General features: G+C 37.9%; 2 protein-coding genes and 1 long non-coding RNA gene across 4 annotated transcripts in view; 2 read left to right on the top strand and 1 right to left on the bottom strand.

Annotated features, from left to right (window-relative positions):
• Window positions 1-12,412, top strand: part of LOC309481069 (uncharacterized protein) — a 384,000-nt gene that overhangs the window by 93,657 nt on the left and 277,931 nt on the right.
• Window positions 1-12,412, bottom strand: part of LOC309481172 — a 238,649-nt gene that overhangs the window by 107,942 nt on the left and 118,295 nt on the right. The gene's annotated exons all lie outside the window — the stretch shown is intronic.
• The window catches only part of LOC309481084 (NLR family CARD domain-containing protein 3-like), a 190,732-nt gene continuing 183,597 nt past the window's right edge, over window positions 5,278-12,412 (top strand). For both annotated transcript variants that reach the window (XM_082145855.1, XM_082145856.1), the window contains exon 1: window positions 5,278-5,442. The gene's annotated coding sequence lies outside the window, so the exon portion shown is untranslated. The remainder of the gene's footprint in view (window positions 5,443-12,412) is intronic.

Below are 12,412 nucleotides of genomic sequence, written 5' to 3'. Positions count from 1 at the left end.
AACATGATACAGGACTTCAAAGCGGAGCTAAAGCAGAACACGCTGACCATAGCCAACATCGCTAAAGCGGTAGAGTTTAACTCGACCGAACTCAAAGAATGTAAAACACAGTGCCAAAAACTGCACGTCGAGGTGAAACAACTCAAAGAGGAGAACACAGATCTGGGGGAAAGAGCAGCAGAGATGGAGCGTTATAAAAGAAGAACCTGCGAGTAAATGGCTTACAGGAGGGAAAAGACGAAAACACACGACAAATCATCTCTGATATCATCGGAAAGATTGTGCCACACTGGAGGGAGAAGATGGATTTCATCCTGGATTCGGTGCACCGACCGGGGCCGAGTAACACCAGCCGCCCTCGTCAGATCCTCATGCAGTTCACAGGACGCCACTTCAGGGACGAACTCTGGCGGATCATCAGACTTCCCCCCGTCTGCAAGCATCTCAACATCCGCTTCGCAGAAGACCTTACCAAGGAAGACAGAGAGGCACGGAGGGCTGTGTGGCCCAAAGTTGAACAGGCAAGGAAGGCGGGACTAAAGACAGTGTTCCCCCCATGCTTTCATTAATGGACAAAGAGTCTCACCATAGACACTATCCAGGGGTTTTGAATCCCGAAAACAAGTGAGTTTGAATGAAAATTCTCGGGGTTTTGCTTCTATTACAAATTCCTGATAGGAAACTTCTACTGTTGTTTTAAGTAAGTTCAGTAATCCATTGTTGGTGATTGTTTATTAATTTGTTTTTGTTCTATGTTCAGTTTAAAGAGTAACATTTCTCTAATTTCTGCAAGGGGTTTAAGAAACATGACAAAGAGAAAAAGTATTTTCTTATTTTGTAAAGGGAAGAAGTCAAATATCATTTTTTTGCAGGAAACGCATTCTAAGGTTGATGATGTTATATTTTGGTCTAAACAATGAGGAGATGAAGCTTACTTTAGCCACGGCACTTCAAGGTCAGCAGGAGTCGCCATCCTCCTAAGTAACTTCAAAGGTCATATTGTGTCCCATATGGCAGATGAATTTGCTCACTGGCTGATTCTTATCATAAACGTAGATGGTCTGAAATTCATCTCAGTCAACATTTATGGATATAACATCAGTAGAGAAAACCGAAACCTACTTGAACAAATTGGTTTACATTTAGACAATCTCAAATTAACACACTCAACTGATAACATCATCATTGGAGGCGATCTAAACCTAGTTCATGATGAATTTTTTTATAAATATCCTTTCAGATACTCTGCCAGTCATACAAACACCATATTCACGAACTTTTGCGAAAAACAAAATTTGGTTGATACTTGGAGACACTTAAATCCAGAAATATCTAAATACTCCTGGTTTAGCTCAAGCCACAATTATAAATCCAGAATTGATCACTGGTTAATTGCAAATCATTTGCTATTTTATAATATTAGCTCTGATATTTCTTCTGCACCACTAACAGATCATAGTGTTATTTTACTACAGATCAAACCCAATGACAACAATGTCCACTCACACATATATTGGAAGTTCAATTCCAGTCTGCTCAAAAATAATGACTACTGCCAAAAAATCGAATTATTAATTAAAGAAAATGCCAATTCTGAGGAGCTCACAACTGCTACCAAAAAGTGGGAATTCCTAAAATTTAAAATCTCATTCAGTAAAATAATTAAAAAAGACAGTGAAAAACAAGAAGTAGACATTATTAATCAGTTCAATATGTACTGCAATAGGCCAAACCCAACTGAAGACGATAGACAGAAGATATTAAACCTCCAACCAAAACTAGATGAAGTTCACAGTCGTAAGGCCCAAGGGGGCTTTATTAGATCCAGAGCTAAGTGGATAGAGGAGGGGGAAACAATTCAGAGTATTTCTGTGGTCTTGAAAAAAGAAGACAGGAAAAAAATAGCATCAGATCCCTGATGGATGATAATAATGAAGTCACAGATGAAAAATTGATCTCTTCAGAAATCTGGTAATTCTATAGCCAGCTCTATAGCTCTACATTTTCTAGCGTGGACTGTCAACATTTTTTTCAGGATATAGCAAAACATATTCCAAAAATAGAGGATGGCCTCAAACAAACATGTGATAATCAAATAACAATTCCAGAACTTGACGCAGTAATTGGTCGCCTCTCTCTTAACAAAGCCCCTGGATCCGACGGGCTTACAGGTGACTTTTACAGACATTTGGGTAGATTTAAGAGACCTGCTGCTACAAGTCTTTACCCAAATATTTGAAATATGTGCTTCCACCAACAATGAGACATGGAGTTATCGTCTCAATTCCAAAACCTGGGAAAGATCCCAGAATTATAGATAACAGAAGACCCATTACACTCAGAAATTCAGACTACAAACTCCTAACTTACATCTTTGCTTCTCGTCTTCAAACAGGGATTTCAGATCTTATTGCAGATACACAGTCAGGGCTCTTAAAAGGAAGGTCAATACATAATAATATAAGATTGGTAATGGACATCATTGAGTGTAGAAGCCAAATAGAGGATGATGGTTTCCTTCTCTTTCTAGACTTCTATAAAGCATTCGACTCCGTGGAGCATCCATTTATTCTTTCGCCGCTCGAACACTTTGGCTTTGGAATCAAATTTAGAGAATGTGTTGGTGGATTATATCGAGATATTAATATCTGTGTCCTATTACCTAGTGGTACCACCCCAAGCTTCAAGATTAATGTGGGTATTCCTCAAGGTTGCCCCATCTCACCATACCTGTTCATCTTAGCCACAGAAATGCTAGCAATCTATATTAAAAACTGTAATGATATTAAAAAACTTAATGTACTTGGCACAGAAATAATAATCAGCCAACTAGCGGATGACACAACAAAATTTCAAAAATACCAAATTTCAACAACTATTGCCAAAATTGAAAAATTCTCAAAAGCCTCAGGTCTAACATTAAACTTACAACACTTCACTGAAAAACATCTGTAATATCCCTATTAAATCAGAAATCAAATACCTGGGGATTTACCTCTCTAAGGACCAAAAACAAAGCCAGCTTCTGAATGTAGAAAATACAATTAAAGAATGCAAATCAAGACTAAATATATGGCTACAGAGGGACCTATCAACACTAGGCCGAGTTTACCTAACTAAGATGAATATTTATCCAGATGTTCTTGCCCAGCCTATTCCAGTGCCACTCCAAACAACACTGATTACATCTATCAACCAAATCAACCTAAACTTCATTTGGAGAAACAGACCACATTATATGAAGAAAAGCAATATGGTTAAAGACACAAAGGATGGAGGACTAAAAGTTAGTGATTTTGACTGCCTTAATGGAACCTTAAAAATAAATTTGTTAAAATCTTGGATAAAACACAGCAACTCCTTTTGGTATTGTATTCCAAGACCTTATTCAAGAGAATTGGAGGATTAGAATTTCTTCTTAGAGCGGACTTTAGTGTTAACAAATTACCTATATCATTGTCAGAGATTCACTGATAAATACTCTTGTACTGGAAAATGTTATACGTACATAACTTCTCACGCCACACATCTGTACTCTGGAACAACAGATATATTTTGCACAGCAACACATCTCTGTTCTTTGAGGATTGGTGTGGGAGAAATATATGGTCCATAGCCGACTTAATGGATACCGACGGACAGTTGTTAAATTATGAACAAGTTTCCATCAAACATAATTTCAAACCCTTAAAATCAGACTTTACTAAATTACATAAAGCACTAGCCCAATAATTTGTCCTTCTAACAAGAAACATTTTGGCATATTATCCGATACAACCACAATTGGCCCCAATATCAATTCAAGGGATCTTTGTTCTGGATAAAAAAATGCACTAACCACTTTATTAGAAATTGTTTTATTGATTATATTTACCCTAAAAGGCAAAATAAAAATAACATCCTACAAAAATGTGATAAATATTCAATCACTAAATTAAGAACAATGTATCTAACACTCCCTATACCTCCTAAAGTGAAAGAAACACTTCAAAGTAATGAACAACATTTACCCCTCTAAAGAATTACTGAGACTTGGATTTGGTATAGATGATAATACATGTACATTCTGTGAAAATGATGTCGAAACTACGGATCATGTGTTTTTCTCATGTAATGTGATACAGATATTTTGGTGTGATATACATAAATGGGTTAAGCAACAGATGTCTTCATTCCCAAACTCTATCTCCAGTGACGCCATAACATTTGATATTGATATTGTAAAGCAAGGGTGATGAGCTCTGTACTAATACAATTGTGTGTCTAGCTAAATTCTTCATTCACAAATGTAGAATTGTGAAATCATCTCCCAAATAGGTTTTTTTTTTTAAATGAATTTAAACTGTATATGAAATCCTTAAAAACTCTGAAAGGTCCTAAAGCACAAAAATATATAATACCCTAAAACACGTCCCAGCTGAGGGTAATAGCTGAACAATGACTGAATTCTCCCCTTATGTTATGTTATAATTTCTTATGTTTTTTTTTTCTATTTAAATTTGTTTATATGAATGTTTTCTTTTTTATAAATCATCCTTATTTTTGTTACTAAGACTACATATATTTCCTGTTTGTATTAAGAGCTGCTCCCTCTGGCTATATCTTCTCTGTATCCTATTCTGAAGAAACGGATTTTATGCAGCCATGTTTGCTTGTAAATCTTGATATTTTCAATAAAAAAATAATAATAATAAAAAAAAAGGACAAAAGAGGACCAGCAACAACAACAACAACAACAACAAAAATGAAATAAATAAACAAAATTAAGGGGCTAAGGTTTTTCTTTTAAATCATATTCTTCTATGGTGGAAAAAAGACTAATTGCGTTTTTCTTTTTTATCACTTTGAGGACTTTTGTATAAGAAACAAATTCACCATGAAATGCACAGAACAATGATTTCATTGATATTTTGATTGGGGGATATGAGGACGAGGAGATTTTTTACAGTCTATGGTCGCGTTTCGTTCAAGACTTTTGACCCCGATCGCCTGCCATACTCTGTTTACGTCTCTCTCTTCTCTCTCTCTCTCTCTCTCTCTCTCTCTCTCTCTCTCTCTCTCTCTCCTCTCTCTCTCTCTCTCTCTCTCTCTCTCTCTCTCTCTCTCTCTCTCTCTCTCTCTCTATCTCCTCTCTCTCTCTCTCTCTCTCTCTCTCTCTCTCTCTCCTCTCTCTCCTCTCTCTCTCTCTCGTCACACATAGAAAGTGAAAGTAACCCTGCGTCCCAATGTGCATACTATGATTGGGACGTAGATATGGACCTATGATTGGGACGCAGGCTAAGTTTTCCTGTCGCCATTTTAAGCAGGAGAAATGCGAAATACGACACGGAAAAAACAGAACATCAAAGTGTTTATCAGCCATTATAAAGGGATTTAAGTGTAGTTTTATGATGTTAAAGCTGGAGGATTTGAGATCCTGTATCTTGTAAAAGTTTGATCAAGGTGAGTGTTCATGTGTGACTTTCTCATATTAATATGAATCTCTGGAGGATATTTTACGTGATTGTTTGATATGAAACCTCAATGTTTCCATTGTGTAATATGTGTAAACACACATAGGCCAATTCACACAAACGTCAACAAACACGTTTTTTCTTTTTCTTTTTTCTCTCGGATCAGTGTGTGTCGATGTGGGTCGGGGTTTGTTTTCTTTTTCACCCGAACATCAACGGTCGACTTGTTGTGTGTGAAAACCCAGTAAAACACATTTACGTTGTGACAACGTCTCTGGCACGTTGCATTTCTGCTATGGCAACGTCGCTGTCTACGTGCTCGCAACATTGTAACAACGTAGAATTGTAAGACGTGACAGGGCTGTAGCAACGTTGTTGCGCGACATCCAGCAACTGAGAGACGACGTTCTGACAATATTTTTATATGGTGTATTTTGTTAGATAATTATATACTTTTTATCGTTTATTGTTTATCTATATTATTTAATGGGGCTATCAACACCTACAAGTGTAGCCTACACTTTAACCTGTTAACTGTCACCCCCCTTTTTTTGAGTAGACGTTAAAATGCACATTTCGAACTTAAATGGTTGTAATTAAAGAATGCTTTGGAGTATAGACGTACAATTGGTCTTGTTTTAAAGAAGACATTTGGCAGATTTTTGTAGAAGTGAAATAAATTAAGAAAGTGAAACAGGAAAAAAGTTATAGAAGTTTGAGTTTATGGAAATGTACAATGTAAAAAAAAATAATTATTCATATTTTATATAAAATATATATTTTTAAAACCTGGGCGACTCTAAAACTGCAAAAAAAATCAAAGCCAAAAATCTGAACAAGTTGTGTTTCAAAATTTAGGTTGATATCTCAAAAAATGAGCTTTCAGTAAGATTTTGTTTGGGCGCAGTACCAAACCTTTTTCACTAGGTGACAACCAGACTCCATTGCTGTCCATATAAGGGCGCCTCCATTTCCATATGTGGTGATCTGAACCATTATTTCCACAATTTTCATACAATTTATGAAGTAGACATTCTATTCAGAAGTAATATGGGAAGTTTGGAAGATTTTGATATGAATTCAACCTCTAAGAAACACATAAAAATGTTCATTGCTATTTCAAAATAAAGGTCTGAACATGCCTTATAGTTGGGGGCCTTAAGCACATTTTCGCGCAAATTCATCTAAAAGCGCCAAATTTGGCACAGATGTAGCTCAGGTCATACCGAAATGATTTAGCTAGGGCGCCGGAGCCAGCGACCCTAGGGGCCAAGATGGCGGCCAAATCCAATATGGCCGCCGCCCGAAAAGGGTTCCGGCTTTAACTTTTGAACCACATGAGTTACAAATACAAACTTGATATGTTTTTCAGCTTAATTGATCATGAGAAACACATAGGAATGTTTATATTTATGACCCAGTATATCTGGACCCCTCGATCCTCCAATTCCAATATGGCCGCTGTCCAAAAAAGCAGTTTGGGCTGTAGTATGGGGCCTTACACACCATTGTACGCGCAAATTCATCTACAAGCACCAAGTTTGGCACAGATGTAGCTGAGGGGATACTGAAATGATTTAGCCAGGGCGCCCCGAGCCAATGGTCCCTGAGACCAAGATGGCGGCCAAATCCAATATGGCCGCCGCCTGAAAGGGTTTTGGCTATAGCTTTTGAGCCAGATGAGATACAAATACAAACTTGATGTCTATTTTACCTTCTTTGACCATGGGAAACCCATAGGAATACTTACATTTATGATTGGGTATATCAGGACCCCCCCAAATTCCCTAAATTCAATATGGCCGCTGTCCGAAAAGCGGTTTTGTCTACAAATCTTGAACCAAATGCGCTACAAATGAGGATGTGGTGTATATTTTATTTTGATTGACCACAGGAAGTCCATTGGCATATTTATATTTATACTTGTGTAAATCTGGAACCTGTATTCTTTTCAAGACTGTGGTTGAAAATCCTTTTTTTTTACCACAACTTCGAAGGTTATTCTCAATGTTGATTAATTTCCTTATAAAAAGTGAAATGGTTTTCAGTGTACCACAGGTGAATACATTTCAAAGTGTAATCATATAAGAAAGAATAAGACACAATCATTATTGCAAGGCAATATTTATATTATGTTAAATTATTAAAATAATAATATAGTCAATTTTTCCAAAATTCTTAAAGGTTTGCTTAGCATAACAAAAAACAGCAATAACATAAAAAACAACAGTGAATTCTCATGGTCTCTCACATGAATTATCATTATCACTCACAATCACCGGATCTCTCATTGTCTTCACCATCATTGTTTGTACAAGCACCCTCACATGCACATATAGAAGTGCAACGAACTCCAGCTTTACAGCACTTACAGTGCCCTCTACATGCTGTCTTGCAGCCACAGTGGAGGAGAATGGTGCAGGCTTTACTGGCGTCTCCGAGATTAGTCCAGCAAGGTTCCCAAGTCTTGCTCGTAGAGTCCCGAAACCAACCCCATGCATTAAACTCTGGGATATCTTGCTGGACAGCGGTTGCCTGATTCCAGTAGAAGCTGGCCTGCAGCAGTGCTCTTTTGATGTGCTGAATCAATGCAGCTTGAGTGGGTGGCAGGTTCTCGAGAGACTTGGTACCATTCGAGAAAGGGTGATGTCTAGCTTCATCTACACGGCTGGAACCACAGGTCTTGCTGTACATGATGAGCTCATGTGACAGATTCATAGCTCATGGTCCAAATGGTCCGGCCAACTACTGAAAAAACATAAAAAACATTCCATGACTACGTTAACACCAATATTGCTGGGTTTGTGAGGTCACACATGAGCTATGAATCTGTCACGTGATTGGATATTGTGTTTGATACATATCCAGAGGAGAAACTCAAAACACAAACTCACCAACGCAGAGGAACCGGATCAAGAACTAAAGTAGATGGGAGAACTCCAATTCCAAAACGTAACTGGATATATCTATTATATATATACTGGATATATTGTTATATATCTAACTATTTGGATATATCAGTGAAGAGATAACCAAGCATGGCATGTCAGGTAAACTCCTCCTTTCCACCAAGAAAGATGCTGTACTCTCCAACAGACCAGGGTATGACATGTCTGCCATTCAGCCTTGTAATCATCCAGAAGCAGAGACAAGAATAATCCTGCATCTTGCACATGCTGGGGCCAATGGCCATAAAAAGGCAATTGTCCGGACTGTCGACAGCGATGTTGTCATCCTTGCCATCCGCTTCTTCAACACACTCGGCCTCACAGAGCTCTGGATTGGCTTTGCAGGTGGAAAAAACTATAGGGACATTCCTGCTCATGAAATCAGCAATGATCTTGGTTCCCAGAAGTCACTAGCCTTACCACTCTTCCACGCTTTAACAGGCTGTGACACAACCTCAGCCTTCCTGTGCCATGGGAAAAAGAGTGCATGGGCAGTTTGGGAGGCAACACCAGATCTCACAGAATCTCTGGTTACCCTCACCTTGGAGCCTGAACAGATCAACAATGACGTCCATGTCCAAAGACTGGAGCGTATGGTCATCATCATGTACAGCAAGAGCTGTGGTTCCAGCCGTGTAGATGAAGCTAGACATCACCTTTTCTCGAATGGTACCAAGTATCTTGAGAACCTGCCACCCACCCAAGCTGCATTGATTCAGCACATCAAAAGAGCACTGCTGCAGGCCAGCTTCTACTGGAATCAGGCAACCGCTGTCCAGCAAGATATCCCAGAGTTCAATGCATGGGGATGGTATCGGGACTCTACGAGCAAGACTTGGGAACCTTACTGGACTAATCTCGGAGACGCCAGTAAAGCCTGCACCATTCTCCTCCACTGTGGCTGCAAGACAGCATGTAGAGGGCACTGTAAGTGCTGTAAAGCCGGAGTTCGTTGCACTTCTATATGTGCATGTGAGGGTGCTTGTACAAACAATGATGGTGAAGACAATGAGAGATCCGGTGATTGTGAGTGATAATGATAATTCATGTGAGAGACCATGAGAATTCACTGTTGTTTTTTATGTTATTGCTGTTTTTTGTTATGCTAAGCAAACCTTTAAGAATTTTGGAAAAATTGACTATATTATTATTTTAACAATTTGACATAATATAAATATTGCCTTGCAATAATAATTGTGTCTTATTCTTTCTTATACGATTACACTTTGAAATGTATTCACCTGTGGTAAACTGAAAACCATTTCACTTTTATAAGGAAATGAATCAACATTGAGAATAACCTTCAAAGTTGTGGTAAAAAAAAAGGATTTTCAACCACAGTCTTGAAAAGAATACAGGTTCCAGACTTACACAAGCATAAATATAAATATGCCAATGGACTTCCTGTGGTCAATAAACATAAAATAGACACCACATCCTCATTTGTAGCGCATTTGGTTCAAAATTTGTAGTCAAAACCGTTTTTCAGACAGAAGCCATATTTAATTTAGGGAATTTAGGGGGTCCTGATATACCCAATCATAAATGTAAGTATTCCTATGGGTTTCCCATGGTCAAAGAAGGTAAAATAGACATCAAGTTTGTATTTGTATCTCATCTGGCTCAAAAGCTATAGCCAAAACCCTTTCAGGCGGCGGCCATATTGGATTTGGCCGCCATCTTGGTCTCAGGGACCATTGGCTCGGGCGCCCTGGCTAAATCATTTCAGTATCCCCTCAGCTACATCTGTGCCAAACTTGGTGCTTGTAGATGAATTTGCGCGTACAATGGTGTGTAAGGCCCCATACTACAGCCCAAACTGCTTTTTTGGACAGCGGCCATATTGGAATTGGAGGATCGAGGGGTCCAGATATACTGGGTCATAAATATAAACATTCCTATGTGTTTCTCATGATCAATTAAGCTGAAAAACATATCAAGTTTGTATTTGTAACTCATGTGGTTCAAAAGTTAAAGCCGGAACCCTTTTCGGGCGGCGGCCATATTGGATTTGGCCGCCATCTTGGCCCCTAGGGTCGCTGGCTCCGGCGCCCTAGCTAAATCATTTCGGTATGACCTGAGCTACATCTGTGCCAAATTTGGCGCTTTTAGATGAATTTGCGCGAAAATACCTATTTATGTGCTTAAGGCCCCCAACTATTAGGAATATGAAAATATTCTTGATGCAAATTGATAAATTACGGCTCCTTTGTAATTTATTTTAAAAATCAGTCACCAAATATGAAAACTAGAGATTGTAAGCTTTCAAATGATATATAGTTTGTCAAGATTAGTTTAGGTTTAGTATAGGATATTACCAGACTTGGGAGGGTTACTTTAAAAATGTATTCCGTTACAGTTACAAATTACTTCATAAAAAAAGTATTCAGTAACGTAATCCAAGTACCACAATATGAAAGTAATGTAATCTGATTGCTTTTTGATTACTTCAAGGCCACATATATAAATAAAGTCAAGCAAGAAGAAATATAATTTTTCTTCTTGCCTTTAAAATAAACCTTTTTTTTATTAATTAAGAATTTGGTCCGGTGTAAAATATTTGCAAAATATAAACTATTTAAGAAAATGTCTTATAGCTGTAAGTAACTATGTTGTAGCTAAAAACTTATTAAAACTAAGCAATCATGTCTCATTTCCACAACTTGGGAACACACAGCCCTGAATATTTATATAAAGGGCTATACAGACATCTAGTGGCTACTGTATGGTATTACAGATTATTTTTGTTTTATTTTTAACTAACATGTACAAGGAAAAAACAAAAAAACACAACATTTTAAATTTCTACACAATCTAAATATTAGTTTATTATAAAATAGGCCTAGGCTACATGTTGACTAAAGCCGTGATCTTTCTTAATTTGCCTGACTAAACTTGGGGCGTTGGCAGTGGGAGTTCGTTTCCTAGGCAGCGAACATCCTGTTAAGTGAGAAGAGATTAAGAAAGGACATTTTGGTACAACCATGTTGTTTGCTTCTTTTTTTTTTGAAAACAAAATGTCAGCGGAGTTTCCATGAATTGAAAGCGTTTTTGTCCCGCGGGCAACGTTTCTACTGGCAGCAGTGATTCATTCAGCGTCTGAGGAGATTGTAGAAAGCTGTTATTTGCGCATGCACCAGCGGGTGGCACACGTGAGTCATTACTGGCAACAGAACCATGAACTACTGTATAATCAAGCAGCGCTTGATATAGTGTTATTATGCCAAAATACTGATTTATTAAGTTTTAAATGAAACCATTGTAATCCTGAAAGTATTCACCCTTTTTTCAAAATGTAACTATAATCTGATTACTACGTTTTTTGACGTAACTGTAACGAATTACAGTTACTGGATTTTTGTATCCTGATTACATAACGCCGTTACATGTATTCCGTTACTCCCCAACCCTGGATATTACTGTTTTAAATATGTAATGGATTTGGGCCCACCGGTGGGCCCATGACAGTTAACAGGTTAAAGAGTAAAAATGACAGAAGGTTTCGTTAATTCAACTTTATTAAAATTGCATATAATCAAATTGCACTTCCAAAAGTCATACATTTGTAAAAAAAAAAAAAAAGAAATGAACGAATACACGTTTATTTTAAGTATAATAAATAAAACATGAAAAGCAAAGGCAGATCAGAACATTTAATGAACAAAACCGGGTCTGTATGGCGGACAGTAGCCGAGCAGGTGTCACCGGGGAAACATATCCACAAATCCAGAGGAGTAAAGAAACGCATGAGACTAAATAGCGGAAAAATCAAACGAAAACCTAAACAGTGCGAGTGATGCTTCATTAATCACATTAGAAATTAAAGCTGTAGGTTGTGTTTGATAGCTGAAGTAGGCTAAACGCAATACTCACGTATCCTTGCTCGATGATGAATGAGAACACAATGAGCCCAACAACAGGTGGTTGGAATTTAAAAGGCTGATTTTCCCGCTTCAGGGCAGTGACGAGTACATGTAGTCCAGTGGTTAAGACACCCTAGGCACAACCTTA

The sequence above is a fragment of the Leuciscus leuciscus genome (assembly GCF_965113295.1).
Source record: "Leuciscus leuciscus genome assembly, chromosome: 18".
Taxonomy (NCBI): Eukaryota; Metazoa; Chordata; class Actinopteri; order Cypriniformes; family Leuciscidae; genus Leuciscus; species Leuciscus leuciscus.
The sequence above is the reverse complement of the archived record's forward strand: the minus strand, read 5'-3'. Positions and strand labels throughout refer to the sequence as shown.